Genomic DNA, 22090 nt, shown 5'->3' with positions numbered 1-22090 from the left:
CCAGAGAGCATGTGTACTCACTATGTCTTGGAACAGACTACTGGGAAAAAAGGTGAACAGTTTATCTACTGACTAGTTACCAACCAAAAAACAAAACAAAACCTGTTGCCATGGAGTAGATTCCGAATCATAATGACCCTATAGGACAAAGCAGAACTGCCCCACAGGGTTTCCAAGGAGCACCTTGTGGATTTGAACTGCCAACCTTTAGGTTAGCAGCCATAGCTCTTAACCACTACACCACCAGGGTTTCCAAAAAACAGGCGCCTGGTCAGATTTTGGCCCATAGGGCCTTAGTTCTTAGATAATCCCAATATTAGGTGTGTGAGAAGTCTCAAGAATCTTCAACCTGCCCTTTTGGGAGCCTGGCTTCTTCTTGTTTTTTTTAGGTGCCTTTGAGTCGGTTTTGACTCATAGCAACCTTATGTATAACAGAACTAAAAGTTGCTCAGTCTAGCACAATCCTCAAAATCTTTGCTATGTTTGAGCTCATTGTTGCAGCCACTGTGTCAATCTATCTCATGGAGGGTCTTCCTTTTTTTGCTGACCCTCTCTTTTACCAAGCACAATGTCCTTCTCCAGGGATTGGTCATTCCTAATAACATGTCCAAATTACATGAGATGAAGTCTCACCATCCTCACTTCTAAGGAGCATTCTGGCTGTACTTCTTCCAAGACAGATAAGTTTGTTCTTCTGGCAGTCCGCAGTATATTCAATATTCTTCACCAACACCATAATTCAAAGGCATCAATTCTTCTTCCTTTTCCATTGTCCAGCCTTCCCATGCATATGAGGTGATTGAAAATACCATGGCTTTGTTCAGGTGCACCTTAGTACTCAAAGTGACATCTTTGATTTTTAAAAACTTAAAGTGGTCCTTTGCAGCAGATTTGCCCAATGTAATATGTCATTTGATTCCTTGACTGTTGCTTCCATGGGCGCTGATTGTGGGTCCAAGATGAAATCATCGACAACTTCAATATTTTCTCCGTTTATCAGGATGTTACTTATTGGTCCAGTTGTGAAGATTTTTGTTGTCTTTACGTTGAGGCGTAATCCATACTGAAGGCTGTAGTCTTCAATCTTCATCAGTAAGTGCTTCAAGTCTTCCTCATTTTCAGCAAGCAAGATTGTGTCATCTGCATCTGACAGGTTATTAATGAGTCTTCCGCCAATTCTGATGCCAAGTTCTTCTTCATATAGTCTAGCTTTTTGGATTATTTGCTCAGCATACAGATTGAATAAGTATGGTGAAAGAACACAACCCTGCACACCCTTCCTGATTTTAAACCACAAAGAATCCCCTTGTTCTGTTTGAATGACTGACTGCTTCTTAGTCTATGTATAGGTTCCACATGAGCACAATTAAGTGTTCTGAAATTCCCGTTCTGCACAACAGTACCCACAATTGTTACATTTCACACAGCTGAATGGCTCTGTGTAGCCAATAAAACACAAGTAAGTATCTCTCTGGTATTCTCTGCTTTCAGCCAAGATTCATCTGACATCAGCAATGATATCCTTTGTTCCATGTCCACTTCTGAATCTGCCTTGAATTTCTGTCAGTTCCCTAAGGATGTACTGCTGCAATCATTTTTTCATTATCTTCAGCAAAATTTTACTTGCATGTGATATTAATAATGTCTTTCAATTTCACTGGATCACTTTTTTTTGAAATGGGCATGAGTATGGATCTCTCCCAGTCAGTTGGCCATGTAGCTTTCTCCCAAATTTCTCAGCATGGATGAGTGAGTGCTTCTAGCAGCTCATCTGTTGGTTGAAGCATCTCAGTTGGTATTCTGCCAATTCCTGGAACCTTGTTTTTCACCAATGCCTTCAGTGCATCTTGAACCTCTTCCTTCAGTACCTTCGGTTCTTGATCACATGCTACCTCCTGAAATGGTTGAGCATCAACCAATTCTTTTTGGTACAGTGACTCTGTATATTCCCTCTATCTTCTTTTGATGCTTCCTGCATCATTCAATTTTTTTTCTCCCATAGAATACTTCAATATTGCAACTCAAGGCTGCAGTTCTTCCAGCTTGAGAAATGCCAAGCACGTTCTTCCTTTTTGATTTTCTAACTCCAGGTCTTTGCACGTTTCATTATAACTCTTGACTTCATCTTCTTGAGCTACCCTTTGAAATCTTTTGTTCAGCTCTTTTACTTCATCATTTCTTCAGTTCATTTTAGCTACTCTACATTCAAGAGCAAGTTTCATAGTCTCTTCTGACATCCATTTTGTTCTTTTCTTTCTTTCCAGTATTTTTAATGACCTTTTGTTTTCTTCATGTATAATGTCCTTGATGTCATCCAACAATTTTTTTGGTCTTCAGTCATTAGTGTTCAATGTGTCAAATTGATTCTTAAGATGGGCTCTAAATTCAGATGGGATATACTCAAGTTCGTACTTTGGCTCTCGTGGACTTGTTTTAATTTTCTTCAGTTTCAATCTGAACTTGCATATGAGTAATTGATGATCTGTTCTGCAGTCAGTCCTAGCCTTGTTCTGACTAATGATATTGAGCTTCTCCATCACCTTTTACCACAGATGTAGTCCATTTGATTCCTGTGTATTCCATCCGGCAAGGCCCACATGTATAGTTGTAGTTTATGTTGTTGAAAAAAAGTCATTTCCAAGGAAAAAGTCATTGGTCTTGCAAAATTCTATAATACAATCTCCAGCATCATTTCTATCACCAAGGCCATATTTTCCAGCTACCTATCCTTTTTCTTTGTTCCAATTTTTGTGTTCCAATCATCAGTAATCATCAATACATCTTGATTGCATGTTTGATAAATTTCAGACCACAAAAATTGGTAAAAATCTTCAATTTCTCCATCTTTGGCATTAGGGGTTGGTGTGTAAATTTGAATAATGGTCATATTAACTGGTCTTCCTTGTAGGCGTATAGGTATTATCCTACCACTGACAGCATTGTACTTCAGGATAGATCCGGAAATGTTTTTTCTGATGATGAAAGAGACACCATTCTTTTTCAACTTGTTTTTTCTCCAGCATAGTAGCTATACAACTGTGTGATTCAAAATGGCCAATACCAATCCATTTTGGCACACTAATTCCTAGGGTATCTATCTTTATGCATTCCATTTCATTTTTGATGACTTCCAATTTTCCTTGATTCATACTTCATACATTCCAAGTTCTGATTAGTAATGGATGGATGCACCTGTTCTCATTTTAGTCATGCCACATCAGCAAATGAAAGTCCTGAAAGCTTTACTCCATCAACATTATAAAGGTAGACTCTACTTTGAGAAGGCAGCTTTTCCCCAGTTGTATTTTGAGTGTCTTCCAGCCTGAGGTGCTAATTTTCCAGCACTATATCAGACAATGTTCTGCTGCTATCCATAAGGTTTTCATTAGCTAATTTTTTAGGAAGTAAATCACCGGGTCCTTCTTCCTAGTCTGTCTTAGCCTGGAAGCTCACTGAAACTTGTCCACCATGAGTGACCCTGTTGGCATTTGAAATACCAGTGGCATAGCTTCCAGCATCACAGAGGCCACCACAGTATGACAAACTGACAGACAAGTGGTGGAGGCCTGGCTAGCCTGGACTTAACTATAACTGTTGTCAAGTTTGTCACTGAAAGGATATGCTGCCTTATGGACCTGCCCCACTTGGTCCTGAGCCCCCTTTCTTCTTTCTTGTCCTATACAAATGCTTTTTGCTATCAATCTGAATTCGTCACCTGAAAGAGTACTGTTCCCAGGCTAATAGCTGTCCCACTTTGAACCATAGTGAAACCAGCTCTGGTTCAGCAGCCACCTCTCCACCCCACCCCCCCAAAAAAACCAGAACCCATTGCTGTCGATTTCAACTCACAGCAACAATATAGGACAGAGTACAACTGCCCCATAGAGTTTCCAAGGAGCACCTGGTGGATTCGAACTGCTGACCTTTGGGTTAGCAGCCGTAGCACTAACCTCTCCAGTCTCCAGAAATGACTAGATGACAGGAAGCGGCCTTTGTTTGCACAAAGAAAGCTGGCTCAGCAAGCTCAGCAGAAAAGTATTTTCGCTTTCAGTAGAAAAAAAGTAGGTTAGAAATGCCAATATTGTGTTTGCACTATATTTATTCTATTAATCCTGACCTTGAAAACTGCAAATCAGTTACCATATAATCATAGCATAATTGTCTGGTAATGTCTGTCTTTGAATCTAGAATGCTGGAAACAGTTCTCAGAGTTGAAATTCCCACAGTAATTAATCTTAAACTCATGGAGCAACTCAGACGTGGCAAATATATGTTCTGTCGGTAAACTCTGAATAAAGATATTGTGCATCACTGAAGTGTATGATGTATTTAGGCAACAGTAGGTATACAGTGAAGGAAAGCAAATATGTACTTTTGGAAGCATTTGTAACACACAATATTTCCTGACAGTAGTCAGCCTGCTAAGGCAGATTTTAGATAGGAACCCATTCTGTTTTCCCCACTGTGGGCAACAAATGATTCTATCTAATAAGTATATAGGGTCTAATCAAATAATTAGTTATCTGTCTCAATACTAACCACCACCACCAATACTAACCACTGTCAGTTTGTCATACTGTGGTGGTTTGCACGTTGCTACAATGCTGGAAGCTCTTCCACTGGTATTTCAAAATGGGTCAGCCATGGTGGAGAGGTTACAGTAGAGCTTTCACACTAAGATGACTAGGAAGAAAGGCCTGGCAATCTACTTCTGAAAATTAGCCAATGGATCACAACCAAACAGTGTCCAATATAGCGCTGGAAGATGAGCTCCCAAGTTAGAAATACACACTTCAAATTCACATTGGTCCAAGCAATGGACTGGACCATACCAATGATCCAAAAGATGGCGAAGGACCAGGCAATGGTTCATTCTATTATACCTAAAGTCATCATGAGTCAAAGCTGATTCCACAACAACTAACAACAAACAATCCTAAAAGACTTCATGGAAACAAAATCGGTGGCAATTACCCAAGACCATGAATTGCATACAGTTACTACTGGGTTGACTTAAGCAAAATTGCATACAAGAGCTGGTCGGTAGTATCTTGAGGCAGGAGATAAGTTTGTCTGAAGTAGGACCACTGAAGCTGTGTGGGAGAGGGAGGAGGAAAGCAAATGCACCAAGGAAGGGGATATGTCCAGCCAGCAGATGGAGGGGTAGAGCAAGAGACAGCTTGGTAGAGCCCAAAGGACATTGGGTACACAAAAGGAGTCTTGCCCACTCAGTGGCTCTGCAGGATAAAGACCTGGTGATTTGATCCTATAAAAATTACAGCCTAGAGAACCCTATGGGGAAGTTCTACTATAGCAACCACATGGGGTCACCATAAGTCGAAATCAACTCATTGGCACCTAACAACAGCGCAGGTTGTAGACTAGTACTTATCAAACATTCTTGTGCATGTGAATCACCTGGGCACCCTGTTAACATGCAGATTCTGATTCAGTAGCTCTGGGGTGCAGGCCAAGGTACCACAATGCTCACAAGCACTAGTGGTAACGCAGATGCTACTGATCCTGAGATGCACCTTGAGCGCCTTGACTGGCAAAGTTGTGAATCTTCGGTACTCGGGAAGAGCTGGGCAGGGAGACCAGCCCTTAAAGATCTTTCCACCCAAACTTCTTATTAAACAGATGAGGAAATGAAAACTCAGGAAGGTTATGTAGTTTTTGAAATGTTGTATGGTAACAACAAGGCCCCTCGACTCTCATTTCAATGCATTTTTACCTTTCTTTATCAAGGATTCCCAAAGGGAGATAAGCATTAGCTGTGTGTTTTATGAAAGTTTTTAGGATTTTTTTTCCAAATATGGAGATTACAAGGACAGATTTCCAAGTCCGGATCCTTTCTTTTATTAATGACAATTCCGTTGTAATCCTTTAAAAATGCATTTATTTCTCAGTTGATTCCAGGACTATGCCAGGGAGCAAAGAGGTCAACATCACAATGGATGGTCAAACTTCCTATATTTCTAATATTTTTTAAACACAAAGATCCTTTGATTTCAGATAATCTGCAAAGCCATGCTATAGAATTATGCCCTCTAGCAATACAACAGATTCTTAGCATGGAAGAAAAGAAGTTAACTTTGCGGGCTCCAAGGGATTCCCTGAAAGAAACTGATAAAATTATTTACCACCTGTGTCTAGAAAAATTTCCAAGTCAGCAGTTGTAACTGTGGTCTCAGGTAGTCTAACCAATCCAATTTCCTAGTCTCTTTACAACTTTTATTGAAAGTTGAAGATCTCTACAAACATTGGACTATGCCATGTAATGGCATAAGTTTAGAGACCTCTGGGAATGCTACATTTCTGAGCATGCTTGTTCTACCTCCCTTGACATTCAGAATGAGGGCTGATTGGTGCCATTCAGAGACTCCGCAGGAAGTCAAAAAAAACAGGACTCTAAGGTCAGCTAATGTTCATGTTTGGTTTACCAAGTGTTGAGTCTTTCAGGCCAAATTTAACTCCATCCTGGAAATTGGGAGTAATTAGTGTTTCACCCTGAGTCCCAACATTCTGCCTGCCCACCCAGTCATCCATGGATTTCCTACCCTTGAGCCTCACAGGCTCTCATAAAGATATTTCATGAACATCTCCTGAGAGCCCCTCTGGAAGGTTGCACTTATGTACATGGACTGTTTGATGGGGCTCTGTTGCTGGCCCCGCTCCAAGTGGGCCAACCTGGGAATTTGTAGCTATAAATTTAAATAGCTTATTTAGTGACACATGTTCTACATTAATTGTCTCTACCTTCAGTTGGATTTGTGCTTCATGATTTTCTCCTTATACAGAGAATGAAGATCAAATTTGCTGGGCGGTATTGGCCCTGGTATGGACAACTGCTGAGCCTCCTTGAGTATTTATGGAGATGAGAGCAAAGAGGCAGGGAAGTCACAGACCATGGCGAGCTGGTGGGGGGCCATGCTCCAGAGCACAGTGGCTGGTCTCGCTTTATGCATCATCTGTGCCTCCTCCTTTCAACTTCTTCCTACTGTTCCGTTGACGGGAGAGGCAGGCCTACCAAATAAAGAATGGCTCTCCAGAAGCTTACTTAGTGATTCCCAATAGTAACCAGCTGCTATCAAATCAACTCTGACTCAACAGCAACCCCACGTGTGTCCCAGTGGAACGGTGCTCCATAGCGCTTGCGAGGGCTGATTTGTCAGAAGTAGATTGTCGTGCCTTTCTTCTGAGAAGCCTCTGGGCGGATTTGAAATACCAACCTTTCAGTTAGCAGCCGAGCACGTTAATCACTTCAACCACCCACGGACTTCCTGATAGGGGGCCAGAATAGCTATTTGTCCATCACATCTCCTGATCCTAAACAAATGGCTGGGGACCCTGTCGGGCTGTTTCACCAACCCTGTTTTTTTTTTTTTTTTTTCTTTTCCCTGCCTGTTCTGTAAGCTTTCCTGGAAGAGTTAGCCACTAAGAACATTTTCCATGAAGACCCCAGTACCCAGTGCTGTCAAGTCAAGAGGCCTTGCGTAAAACAGGAGCTTGTATTTAACGGAAAATGTTCTTCTCCTTCATGTGATGCTCTGGTTCACCACTGTTTCTGAGTCTCTGTTCTATCTGTTCTGTTTAGCCAGCTAGCCCTTATCTGTCTGCCTTGTTCACCACACCTATTCAACAGCCAGATGCGGAGTGACTCCCCAAAAGAACATCCTGGCTGGGACATTGCCAGAGTTCTAATCACCAGTGGCAACACCAGGCACCGAGGAATGCACATTGCCATCAGTGGGCAGGTCACGTAATGCCTAGTGCATTCAGTGAACTTATAAGCTGCCATAAGTAGTTCTTTTTTTTTTTTAATACTGAGTGATTACAACTTGGGGACAGTGCTAAAACTTATTAACAGTAAGCCTTGGCCTGATACTATTGTCACTTTGCATTAGAGAAAGCCTTGGCTTGGCTTGGTCATTCAGCCTGAGCTGCAGACCCTCCTTGCTGCCTCTCATGGAGCTCTGATGCTGCTGACTAGCTTTGCTTGCACCTATTATGATGGCGCCCTCAGGATGCTGTAGCTCTCCAGTCCAGGTGGTGTGTCCTGGTGAGCCTTGAAGGTCTGTGTGAAAGGAAGGAGAATATCATTGGCATCATGCTGGGCTAAACTGGTTCATTATTCAATGTTCTCAGTGCTAGAGAAGGAAGTGCCTCAAAAGTAATGTGCCCTGTCCTCCCCACCCTCAACAAGCCCACTCCTCTCCCTGTGCTCCTCACCCAGGTAAGTGCACCATCACCACCCTCAATGTGTAAGCAAGAAACCCAGGGATATTAATACTTTCCTCACTCGCATGGCCCCAATCCTATTCACTAACCAACTCCCATCAATTCTTCCTCACGTCACATTAGTGCATTCTCCCACCTTATTCTCATCACCAGTTACCTAACTCAGGTGTTCAGCTAGACTAATAGCCTCAACAGTGGTTCCCCTCCCTCGACCTTTCTTCATTCTTACCCAGCTTAATGCACTCTCAACACATTGTTAGCATTTTTTTATTACTGTACTTTAGATGAAGGTTTACAGAGCAGATTAGTTTCTCATTAAACAAAACACATATTGGTTTATGACACTGGTTGCCAACTCCAAGACATGTCAACACTCTCCCCTGCTCAACCTTGGGCTTCCTGTACCAGCTTTCCTGTACCCTCCTGTCTTCTTGCCCTTGCCCCTGGGCTGATGGGTCCATTTAGTCTCGTTTTGTTTTATGGGCCTGTCTAGTCTTTGGTTGAAGGTTAAACTTTAAAAGTGACTTCATTACTGAGCTAAAAGGGTGTGCAGGGGCCATACTCTCAGAATTGCTCCAGTCTCTGTCAGACCACTAAGTCTGTTTTTTTGTTTTGTTTTGTTTTTGTGTGTGTGTGTGTGTATGTGTGTGTGTTAGAATTTTGTTCTACATTTTTCTCCAGCTCTGTCTGGGATCCTCTATTGTGATACCTGTCAGAGCAGTTGGTGGTGGTAGCCAGGCACCATCTAGTTGTGCTGGACTCAGTCCAGTTCAAACCTCTGTTGAGAATCTATATTTCTAACAAGTTCATTGGAGATGATAATACTGCTAGTCAGGGACCAATTCTGAGAACCACTAGTAGAGCAGTGGTTCTCAAAATTTATTACAAATAAGAATCACCTGGGGATCCTGGTAAACTGTACATTCTCATTCAGTATATCTGGGGTAGAAATGCAAAGTCTCAGCAGGGGGTTGAACCATAAGGAACTGGTTCAAATCCTTGCTATTAATTAACACCACATTGTGCCTTCTTAGTCTCTGAATTTCTAATTCTAAGCATAGATTCTTAACTCACTAATATTCAGCAACAGAAAGAAAGAGAGAGAGGGAGGGAGGAAAGAAAAGGGAGGGAGACAGGGAGGAAAGAAGAGCAAAAGGAAAGAAGGAAGTGAAAAAGGAAGGAAGGAATTTTATCAGTGTGCTACTTAGCGAGGTAGACTTTATCAGTATGCTACTTAGCAAGGCAGACTATACGGAAAGCATAAGTTGTATGTTTTTTATCCTCTGTGTGGGTTGTTGTTGTTAGTCACCATCAAGTTGGCTCTGACTCATGGCAACAGAATGAAACATCTTCGTAATCATTAGAATGTTTGAGTAGATATCTCATTTTGCTAAAATGAATTAGAGTCTATGCTCTATAGGGAAAATGATATTGCAGACATATAATCTATCCTTGGACAGCATTTGGAATTTCCAAAAAATTGGGAAACTGCCAGTATTAATAGAAGTCAAGTGTTTTAATAGAAAATTGCACTTACCCTACAAATCCAAGGTTTCCAGCCTACTCCAGGACCAACCAGGATCAAAAGCCACCACCATCATCCGACCAGCCCCATCAGTGCCAAGATCCACTCCTCTGTGTACCTAGGTCAGAGAGAGACTACCCAGAAGCCAATCATAGCAATTCATGATTACAATACAAAGGAATACAGTTCTGAACTCCAGATCAGGCAGATCAAGGTGAAAGTGGTAAAATAATAAACAATCTAACAGGGACAGGAATCAAGATTTTAAGGAACTTAAGACACACATAGATTTTTTTCCTTCAATATGTGGACTCCTTTATTCACAAAGAAAGAAGTAAGAGGGGGGCGGAGCCAAGATGGCAGACTAGGCAGACGCTACCTCGGATCCCTCTTACAACAAAGACACGGAAAAACAAGTGAATCGATCACATACATAACAATCTACGAACCCTGAACAACAAACACAGATTTAGAGACAGAGAACGAACTAATACGGGGAAGCAGCGATTGTTTCCAGAGCCTGGAGCCAGCGTACCAGTCAGGTACGGCACAAGCACAGAAAGCTGCTCCACCCCCCTGAACTAACCCCGGGAGGGGGACCAGCTGGTTCCACGGGCGGCGTGGGATGCAGCCAGTAGGAGAAGTCCCCGGGAGGCAGTGACTGGTCTTGGAGCAGAATGAGCAGCGTCCGAGCCGGGGAACCGTCCCGCAGGGATTTGGACTGGACGCAGGTATGGCATAAACACGGAGAGTTGCTCCACCCCCCTGAACTAACCCCGGGAAGGGGACCAGCCGGGTCGAGTGGGCGGCGTGGGACGCAGCCGGTAGGAGAAGTCCCCGGGAGGCAGCGACTGGTATTGGAGCGGGGAGAACAGCGTCCCAGCCGGGACACTCGGTCATGGCACAAGCACGGGGAGCTGCTCCACCCATCTGAACTAACCCCGGGAGGAGGCCCAACTGGTTCTCGGGTGTGGCACAGCCATGCGGCTGGAGGGACGAGAAGTCCCCGGGAGGCAGCGACTGATTTTGGAGTCGAGAGTGCACCGTCCCAGTAGGGGAGCCTTGACACTGGGCGTGGGGCTGGAAGCGGAGGATCTGACCGTGACTCCAGCGGGCCAGACCCCCCGGGGGCAATCTCCACACTGCCAGCACACATAGGCGACGCGCCCCGCGGGAATCTCAGATATAATAGTCATTCCAAGCAAGACAAGCAACTCTGGCTATATTCTGAGGTGCTACTCTCCTATCTCTCTGTTCCCTCCCCCACCCTCCCCAGGCGGCTTCATTAACATCTGAATAGCCTGAGCCAGAGGGAGAACTCTGATAGGGATCTGACTGCATTTTTTTTTTAGCGGATTTTCTGGAAAAACTAGTTTCCCAGTGATGGCTCGGAGACAACAATCCATATCAAACCACTTAAAGAAGCAGACCATGACAGCTTCTCCAACCCCCCAAACAAAAGAATCAAAATCTTTCCCAAATGAAGATACAATCTTGGAATTATCAGATACAGAATATAAAAAACTAATTTACAGAATGCTTAATGATATCACAAATGAAATTAGGATAACTGCAGAAAAAGCCAAGGAACACACTGATAAAACTGTTGAAGAATTCAAAAAGATTATTCAAGAACATACTGGAAAAATTAATAAGTAGCAAGAATCCATAGAGAGACAACATGTAGAAATCCAAAAGATTAACAATAAAATTACAGAATTAGACAACGCACTAGGAAGTCAGAGGAGCAGACTCAAGCAATTAGAATGCGGACTGGGACATCTGGAGGACCAGGGAATCAACACCAACATAGCTGAAAAAAAATCAGATAAAAGAATTAAAAAAAATGAAGAAACCCTAAGAATTATGTGGGACTCTATCAAGAAGGATAACCTGCGGGTGATTGAAGTCCCAGAACAGGGAGGGGGGCAGAAAACACAGAGAAAATAGTTGAAGAACTCCTGACACAAAACTTCCCTGACATCATGAAAGACGAAAGGATATCTATCCAAGATGCTCATCGAACCCCATTTAAGACTGATACAAAAAGAAAAACACCAAGACACATTATCATCAAACTCACCAAAACCAAAGATAAACAGAAAATTTTAAAAGCAGCCAGGGAGTAAAGAAAGGTTTCCTTCAAGGGAGAATCAATAAGAATATGTTCTGACTACTCAGCAGAAACCATGCAGGCAAGAAGGGAATGGGATGACATATACAGAACACTGAAGGAGAAAAACTGCCAGCCAAGGATCATATATCCAGCAAAACTCTCTCTGAAATATGAAGGCGAAATTAAGATATTTACAGACAAACACAAGTTTAGAGAATTTGCAAAAACCAAACCAAAGCTACAAGAAATACTAAAGTATATTGTTTGGTCAGAGAACCAATAATATCAGATATCAGCACAACACAAGGTCACAAAACAGAACTTCCTGATATCAACTCAAATAGGGAAATCACAAAAACAAACAAATTAAGATTAATTAAAAAAAAAAAATACACATAACAGGGAGTCATGGAAGTCAATAGGTAAAAGATCACAATAATCAAAAACAGGGACTAAATACAGGAGGCATTGAACTGCCATATGGAGAGTGATACAAGGCAATATAGAACAATACAAGTTAGGTTTTTACTTAGAAAAATAGGGGTAAATAATAAGGTAACCACAAAAAGGTATAACAACTCTATAACTCAAGATAAAAACCAAGAAAAACGTAACGACTCAACTAACATAAAGTCAAGCACTATGAAAATGAGGATCTCACAATTTACTAAGAAAAACGCCTCAGCACAAAAAAGTATGTGGAAAAATGAAATTGTCAACAACACACATAAGAAGGCATCAAAATGACAGCACTAAAAACTTATTTATGTATAATTACCCTGAATGTAAATGGACTAAATGCACCAATAAAGAGACAGAGAGTCACAGACTGGATAAAGAAACACGATCCATCTATATGCTGCCTACAAGAGACACACCTTAGACTTAGAGACACAAACAAACTAAAACTCGAAGGATGGAAAAAAGTATATCAAGCAAACAATAAGCAAAAAAGAAGAGGAGTAGCAATATTAATTTCTGACAAAATAGACTTTAGACTTAAATCCACCACAAAGGATAAAGAAGGACACTATATAATGATAAAAGGGACAATTGATCAGGAAGACATAACCATATTAAATATTTATGCACCCAATGACAGGGCTGCAAGATACATAAATCAAATTTTAACAGAATTGAAAAGCGAGATAGATACCTCCACAATTATAGTAGGAGACTTCAACACACCACTTTCAGAGAAGGACAGGACATCCAGTAAGAAGCTCAACAGAGACACGGAAGATCTAATTACAACAATCAACCAACTTGACCTCATTGACTTATACAGAACTCTCCACCCAACTGCTGCAAAATATACTTTTTTTTCTAGCGCACATGGAACATTCTCTAGAATAGACCACATATTAGGTCATAAAACAAACCTTTGCAGAGTCCAAAACATCGAAATATTACAAAGCATCTTCTCAGACCACAAGGCAATAAAACTAGAGATCAATAAAAGAAAAACTAGGGAAAAGAAATCAAATACTTGGAAAATGAACAATACCCTCCTGAAAAAAGACTGGGTTATAGAAGACATCAAGGAGGGAATAAGGAAATTCATAGAAAGCAACGAGAATGAAAATACTTCCTATCAAAACCTCTGGGACACAGCAAAAGCAGTGCTCAGAGGCCCATTTATATCGATAAATGCACACATACAAAAAGAAGAAAGAGCCAAAATCAGAGAACTGTCCCGACAACTTGAACAAATAGAAACTGAGCAACAAAAGAATCCATCAGGCTCCAGAAGAAAACAAATAATAAAAATTAGAGCTGAACTAAATGAATTAGAGAACAGAAAAACAATTGAAAGAATTAACAAAGCCAAAAGCTGGTTCTTTGAAAAAATTAACAAAATTGATAAACCATTGGCTAGGCTGACTAAAGACATACAGGAAAGGAAACAACCTGAATAAGAAATGAGAAAGACCACATCACAACAGAACCAAATGAAATTAAAAGAATCATTTCAGATTATTATGAAAAATTGTACTCTAACAAATTTGAAAACCTAGAAGAAATGGATGAATGCCTGGAAAAACACTACCTACCTAAACTAACACATTCAGAAGTAGAACAACTAAATAGACCCATAACAAAAAAAGAGATTGAAACGGTAATCAAAAAACTCCCAACAAAAAAAAGCCCTGGCCGGACGGCTTCACTGTAGAGTTCTACCAAACTTTCAGAGAAGAGTTAACACCACTACTACTAAAGGTATTCCAAAGCATAGAAAATGACGGAATACTACCCAACTCATTCTATGAAGCCACCATCTCCCTGATACCAAAACCAGGTAAAGACATTACAAAAAAAGAAAATTATAGACCTATATCCCTCATGAACATTGATGCAAAAATCCTCAACAAAATTCTAGCCAATAGAATCCAACAACACATCAAAAAAAATAATTCACCCTGATCAAGTGGGATTTATCCCAGGTATGCAAGGCTGGTTTAATATCAGAAAAACCATTAATGTAATCCACCACATAAATAAAACAAAAGACAAAAACCACATGATCTTATCAATTGATGCAGAAAAGGCATTTGACAAAGTCCAACACCCATTCATGATAAAAACTCTTACCAAAATAGGAATTGAAGGAAAATTCCTCAACATAATAAAGGGCATCTATGCAAAGCCAACAGCCAATATCACTCTAAATGGAGAGAACCTGAAAGCATTTCCCTTGAGAACGGGAACCAGACAAGGATGCCCTTTATCACCGCTCTTATTCAACATCGTGTTGGAAGTCTTAGCCAGGGCAATTAGGCTAGACAAAGAAATAAAAGGTATCCGGATTGGCAAGGAAGAAGTAAAGTTATCACTATTTGCAGATGACATGATTATATACACAGAAAACCCTAAGGAATCCTCCAGAAAACTACTGAAACTAATAGAAGAGTTTGGCAGAGTCTCAGGTTATAAAATAAACATACAAAAATCACTCGGATTCCTCTACATCAACAAAAAGAACACCGAAGAGGAAATAACCAAATCAATACCATTCACAGTAGTCCCCAAGAAGATAAGATACTTAGGAATAAATCTTACCAAGGATGTAAAAGACCTATACAAAGAAAACTACAAAGCTCTACTACAAGAAATTCAAAAGGACATACTTAAGTGGAAAAACATACCCTGCTCATGGATAGGAAGACTTAACATAGTAAAAATGTCTATTCTACCAAAAGCCATCTATACATTTAATGCACTTCCGATCCAAATTCCAATGTCATATTTTAAGGGGATAGAGAAACAAATCACCAATTTCATATGGAAGGGAAAGAAGCCCCGGATAAGCAAAGCACTACTGAAAAAGAAGAAGAAAGTGGGAGGCCTCACCTTACCTGACTTCAGAACCTATTATACAGCCACAGTAGTCAAAACAGCCTGGTATTGGTACAACAACAGACACATAGACCAATGGAACAGAATTGAGAACCCAGACATAGATCCATCCACGTATGAGCAGCTGATATTTGACAAAGGACCAGTGTCAATTAACTGGGGAAAAGATAGCCTTTTTAACAAATGGTGCTGGCATAACTGGATATCCATTTGCAAAAAAATGAAACAGGACTCATACCTCACACCATGCACAAAAACTAACTCCAAGTGGATCAAAGACCTAAACATAAAGACTAAAACGATAAAGATCATGGAAGAAAAAATTGGGACAACCCTAGGAGCCCTAATACAAGGTATAAACAGAATACAAAACATTACCAAAAATGATGAAGAGAAACCCGATAACTGGGAGCTCCTAAAAATCAAACACCTATGCTCATCTAGAGACTTCTGCAAAAGAGTAAAAAGACCACCTACAGACTGGGAAAGAATTTTGAGCTATGACATCTCCGACCAGCGCCTGATCTCTAAAATCTACATGATTCTGTCAAAACTCAACCACAAAAAGACAAACAACCCAATCAAGAAGTGGGCAAAGGATATGAACACACATTTCACTAAAGAAGATATTCAGGCAGCCAACAGATACATGAGAAAATGCTCTCGATCATTAGCCATTAGAGAAATGCAAATTAAAACTACGATGAGATTCCATCTCACACCAGCAAGGCTGGCATTAATCCAAAAAACACAAAATAATAAATGTTGGAGAGGCTGCGGAGAGATTGGAACTCTCATACACTGCTGGTGGGAATGTAAAATGGTACAACCACTTTGGAAATCTATCTGGCGTTATCTTAAACAGTTAGAAATAGAACTACCATACAACCCAGAAATCCCACTCCTAGGAATATACCCTAGAGATACAAGAGCCTTCATACAAACAGATATATGCACACCCATGTTTATTGCAGCTCTGTTTACAATAGCAAAAAGCTGGAAGCAACCAAGGTGTCCATCAACGAATGAATGGGTAAATAAATTGTGGTATATTCACACAATGGAATACTACGCATCGATAAAGAACAGTGACGAATCTCTGAAACATTTCATAACATGGAGGAACCTGGAAGGCATTATGCTGAGCAAAATGAGTCAGAGGCAAAAGGACAAATGTTGTATAAGACCACTATTATAAAATCTTCAGAAATAGTAAACCTGAGAAGAACACATACTTTTGTGGTTACGAGGGGGGGAGGGAGGGTGGGAGAGGGTTTTTTAATTGATTAATCAGTAGATAAGAACTGCTTTAGGTGAAGGGAAAGACAACACTCAATACATGGAAGGTCAGCTCAATTGGACTGGACCAAAAGCAAAGAAGTTTCCAGGATAAAATGAATGCTTCAAAGGTCAGGGGAGCAAGTGCGGGGGTCTGGGGAACATGGTTTGCGGGGACTTCTAAGTCAATTGGCAAAATAATTCTATTATGAAATCATTCTGCATCCCACTTTGAAATGTGGCGTCTGGGGTCTTAAATGCTAACAAGCGGCCATCTAAGATGCAGCAATTGGTCTCAACCCACCTGGAGCAAAGGAAAATGAAGAACACCAAGGCCACACGACAACTAAGAGCCCAAGAGACAGAAAGGGCCACATGAACCAGAGACCTACATCATCCTGAGACCAGAAGAACTAGTTGGTGCCCGGCCACAATCGATGACTGCCCTGACAGGGAGCACAACAGAGGACCCCTGAGGGAGCAGGAGATCAGTGGGATACAGACCCCAAATTCTCATAAAAAGACCAAACTTAATGGTCTGACTGAGACTGGAGGAATCCCGGCGGCCATGCTCCCCAGACCTTCAGTTGACACAGGACAGGAACCATCCCCGAAGACAACTCATCAGAAATGAAAGGGACTGGTCAGCGGGTGGGAGAGAGACGCTGATGAAGAGTGAGCTAATTATATCAGGTGGACACTTGAGATTGTGTTGGCAACTCTTGTCTGGAGGGGGGATGGGAGGATAGAGAGAGAGGGAAGCCGGAAAAATTGTCAAGAAAGGAGAGACTGAAAGGGCTGACTCTAGAGGGGGAGAGCAAGTGGGAGTAGGGAGTGAGATGTATGTAAACTTATACGTGACAGACTGATTAGATTTGTAAACGTTCACTTGAAGCTTAATAAAAGTTATTAAAAAAAAAAAGAAAGAAGTAAGAGATGGTTAAAATAATGGTTGCAATGCATTGTCTTGCTGGAGGATGTCAATTCTAACGCCTTTGGACGAAGTGTTAGTCAACCTACTGAATGTCAAGTTCTTAAGAACTTTGATTTTCACTCGTGCTGCCTTCCCCCACCCACACACACACACACAGAGGTCACTTCCCACAAGTGACTGCAGATCACACACACTGGAATGCGCCTGGAGAGACATGTCGGGGAAGACAGCAGAATGGATGTGTCACACACACACATCCTTAAAAAAGCCACATCTTCTCCTCACTGGTCACCAAATGGACACCAGCCCCAGCAATGCCTTGCCCAAAATGGTCAGGGAATCTCTATTTAACCCTTGCTTCGACATCCATTTTCTTTGTAGACTAGACCTTTACACCCTCAAATACCAGAATCCAAAGTATAACACAGCAAGAACATTAGAAAAAGAATGTCCTTTATTTCTAGGGAAGCTTGGCTGTGTCTATGACTCGTTACGATGTATTAGCATCCTCAGTCTCTCTGTGTCTCAGTTTCCTTATATGAGAAATAGAAAATATATCGCATGGATCGCCATCTCTTATACTGAGATGGATGAAGCAGCTCACTGACAGCTAACACACAGTGGGTATGTAATAACTTCCAGTGGCTTCACTCTCTTCTAACAATAGGCTTGTTTGTTTAATGTTTCATTAGCATCTTTATTAGGAAACAGTACTCTGCTGAAATCAACAGAAAACCCCGGTATTTGGCTGAGTCTTTTTTCCTCTAGCATACACAACTATAACAAGCTGGGCAGGCCACACACCATGGTGGAAGGCAAGAAGAGTTTGATTCTCATCCTCTTTAAGTGTGATAAAATGTGAAGAAAGAACAAGATAAATAAGGTCATATCCCTTGTAGGTCTTGCTTATTTAGGCCTCATTTTGTATGCATGGAAACTAAACTCTGCTATGTTGAGATTGTTTTTCTTTCTCACACACTTAATGTGAAATACAGCAGTAAATTGATGATGCTGGTGTTTGGAAATATATGTGGTCAATAGAAGCAACAGGTTATGAAGAAAAGAAAAAAGTTAAGTCAGAAGGAAGTAACCTATTGATACATCAGTTGCAGCTAGTTCGACCCTGAATTGATTTTCACATAGTCAGTAGTTCTCTTTCCTTGCATTATTAGTTAGGTTTTTTTTTTTTTAACAATGAAAACTGACAAAACAACTTACCAAAATTAAATTATATACCCAGACACCAGCTAGGTCTAATGATAAAACTGTCTCTCAGATCAAAGAGGACTTGAAAGACATGGATATATCCCAGAATCCTTTAAAAAGAGGAGAGAACATATTAAGGATGAGAAAAAAACAATCTTATAATGGCAATTTGAATGCACATAATTATATTTCTTCTTTCTCATTGCACCCCCGATTTCATTAAATGCCAAAGACTGTGAAACTAGAGGAAACCCTAATGTCATTGGTGGAAACTATGGAACAAAAATATGTGCTACAAACAGTTAAGTGTTCAGCTACTAATCAAAAGGTTGATGGTTCAAATCCATCCAGAGGTGCCTTGGGAGAAAGTCCTGGGAATCTAGTTCTGAAAGGTCACAGCCATTGGAAACCTTATGCATAGTTCTACTCTGACACACATGGGGTACGCAGTTGCTGTAAGCTGGAATTGACTTGACAGCAACTGTTTTTTATTTTGTTTTCTTTTAATTATTGTTCTAATGGTAGAAGCCTTTAGGAACTTCTATAAGATGTCCTATAGAATGGTCTGCATAGAAGAAAGGCTGGATGTGAACCACTCCTTGCCACCAACGACCCACAAAGGTAGAATAAGAGATGTAAGCAGAACTCCCAAACACTGCTATTAAGAATGCTGAGATGAGAACATTGAAGAGGAAATCACCAAATCAACACCATTTACAGTAGCCCCCAAGAAGATAAAATACTTAGGAATAAATCTTACAAGAGATGTAAAAGACCTATACAAAGAAAACTACAAGGCAGTACTGCAAGAAACCAAAAGAGACCTACATAAGTAGAAAAGCATACCTTGCTCATGGATAGGAAGACTTAACATTGTAAAAATGTCTATTCTACCAAAAGCCATCTGTAGATACAATGCAATTCCGATCCAAATTCCAATGACATTTTATAATGAGATGGAGAAACAAATCACCAACTTCATGTGGAAGGGAAAGAGGTCCCAAATAAGTAAAGCATTACTGAAAAAGAATAACAAAGCAGGAGGCCTCACTCTACCTGATTTTAGAATCTATTATACTGCCATAGTAGTTAAAACAGCCTGGTACTGGCACAACAACAGATACATAGACCAATGGAACAGAATTGAGAACCCAGATATAAATCCATCCACATATGAGCAGCTGATATTTGACAAAGGCCCGAAGTATGTTAAATGGGGGAAAAGACAGTCTCTTTAACAAATGGTGCTGGCCTAACTGGATATCCATCTGCAAAAAAATGAAACAAGACCCATACCTCACACCATGCACAAAAACTAACTCAAAATGGATCAAAGACCTGCATATAAAATCTAAAATGATAAAGATCATGGCAGAAAAAATAGGGACAATGCTAGGAGCCCTAATACTTGGCATAAACAGTATACAAAACATTACTAACAATGCAGAAGAGAAACTAGATAACTGGGAGCTCCTAAAAATCAAACACCTATGCTCATCCAAAGACTTCACCAAAAGATTAAAAAGACTACCTACAGACTGGGAAAAAGTTTTTAGCTATGGCATTTCCAATCAGCGTCTGATCTCTAAAATCTACACGATACTGTAAAAACTCAACGACAAAAAGACAAATAACTCAGTTAAAAAATGGGCAAAGGATATGAACAGACACTTCACTAAAAAAGACATTCAGGTAGCTAACAGATACATGAGGAAATGCTCACCATCATCAGCCATTAGAGAAATGCAAATCAAAACTACAATGAGATTACATCTCACCCCAGCAAGGCTGGCATTAATCCAAAAAACACAAAATAATAAATGTTGGAGACGTTGTGGAGAGACTGAAACACTTATACACTGCTGGTGGGAATATAAAATCGTACAAACACTTTGGAAATCGATTTGGCGTTCCTTAAAAAACTAGAAATAGAACTACCATATGATCCAGCAATCCCACTCCTTGGAATATATCCTAGAGAAATAAGAGCCTTCACACAGATATATGCACACCCATGTTCACTGCAGTACTATTTACAATAGCAAAACAATGGAAGCAATCAAGGTGCCCATCAACAGACGAATGGATAAATAAATTATCGTATATTCACACAATGGAATATTACACATCAATAAAGAACAATGATGAATCCATGAAACATTTCATAACATGGAGGAATCTGGAAGGTATCAAGCTTAGTGAAATTAGCCAGTTGCAAAAGGATAAATATTGTATGAGACCACTATTATAAGAACTCGAAAAATAGTTTAAACAGAGAAGAAAATACTCTTTGATGGTTACAAGAGCAGGGAGGGAGGGAGGGAGAGAGGTTTTCACTAATTAGACAGTAGATAAGAACTATTTTAGGTGAAGAGATGGACAACACACAATACAGGAGAGGTCAGCATAACTGGACTAAACCAAAAGCAAAGAAGTTTCCTGAATAAACTGAACACTTCAAAGGCCAGTGTAGCAGAGGCGGGGGTTTGGGGACCATGGTTTCAGGGAACACCTAAGTCAATTGGCCTAATAAAATCCATTAAGAAAATATTCTGCATCCCACTTTGGAGAGTGGTGTCTGGGGTCTTAAACACTAGCAAGCGGTCATCTAAGATGCATCAATTGGTCTCAACCCACCTGGAGCAAAGGAGAATGGAGAACACGAAAGATACAAGATAATTATGATCTCAAGAGGCAGAAAGGGCCACATAAAGCAGAGACTACATTAGCCTGAGACCAGAAGAACTAGATGGTTCCCAGCTACAACCGATGACTGCCCTGACAGGCAACCCCTGAAGGAGGAGGACAGCAGTGGGATGCAGACCCCCAAATTCTTGTAAAAAGACCAGACTTAATGGTCTGACTGAGCCTAGAAGGACCCCAGAGGTCATGGTCCCCAGACCCTCGGTTAGCCCAAGACAGGAACCATTCCCAAAGCCAACTCTTCAGACAGGGATTGGACTGGACTATGGGATAGAAAATGATACCAGTGAAGAGTGAGCTCCTTGGATCCTTGGATCAAGTAGACACATAAGACTATGTGGGCAGCTCCTGTCTAGAGAAGAGATGAGAGTGCAGAGGGAGGCAGAAGCTGGCCGAATAGACACGAAAATAGAGAGTGGAGGAAAGGAATGTGCTGTCTCATTAGAGGGAGAGCAACTAGGAGTATACAGCAAGGTGTATATAAGTCTTTGTATGAGAGACTGACTTGGTTTGTAAACTTTTACTTAAAGCAAAATTAAAAAAAAAAAAATACTGAGATGGTGACAACAGAGCACTAAACAAAGCGTGGAGCCCCTCTAAGCATGGCACCTGCACAACTGCACAGGTTGCATGCCCATGAAGCCAGCCTGCCTCCTCTTCACACCTGTTTAACTGCATGATTACTCAAAACCTCACCCTCTCAGTCATCCAGTGCCACCCTCACATTAAT

The 22090-nt window shown here is 40.8% G+C and overlaps 1 long non-coding RNA gene across 1 annotated transcript in view; it reads right to left on the bottom strand.

Moving 5' to 3' along the window:
• Positions 1-7773: 7773 nt before the first annotated feature.
• Positions 7774-22090, bottom strand: part of LOC126082219 (uncharacterized) — a 149509-nt gene continuing 135192 nt past the window's right edge. Inside the window, exons 3-4 of the long non-coding RNA XR_007518500.1 lie at positions 9779-9900; positions 7774-8077 (exon numbers count right to left, since the gene is read on the bottom strand). This is a non-coding gene — a long non-coding RNA (uncharacterized LOC126082219). The remainder of the gene's footprint in view (positions 8078-9778; positions 9901-22090) is intronic.

Source organism: Elephas maximus, chromosome 8, assembly GCF_024166365.1.
Source record: "Elephas maximus indicus isolate mEleMax1 chromosome 8, mEleMax1 primary haplotype, whole genome shotgun sequence".
Taxonomy (NCBI): domain Eukaryota; kingdom Metazoa; phylum Chordata; class Mammalia; order Proboscidea; family Elephantidae; genus Elephas; species Elephas maximus.
This window is presented reverse-complemented; position numbering and strand designations above follow the sequence as displayed.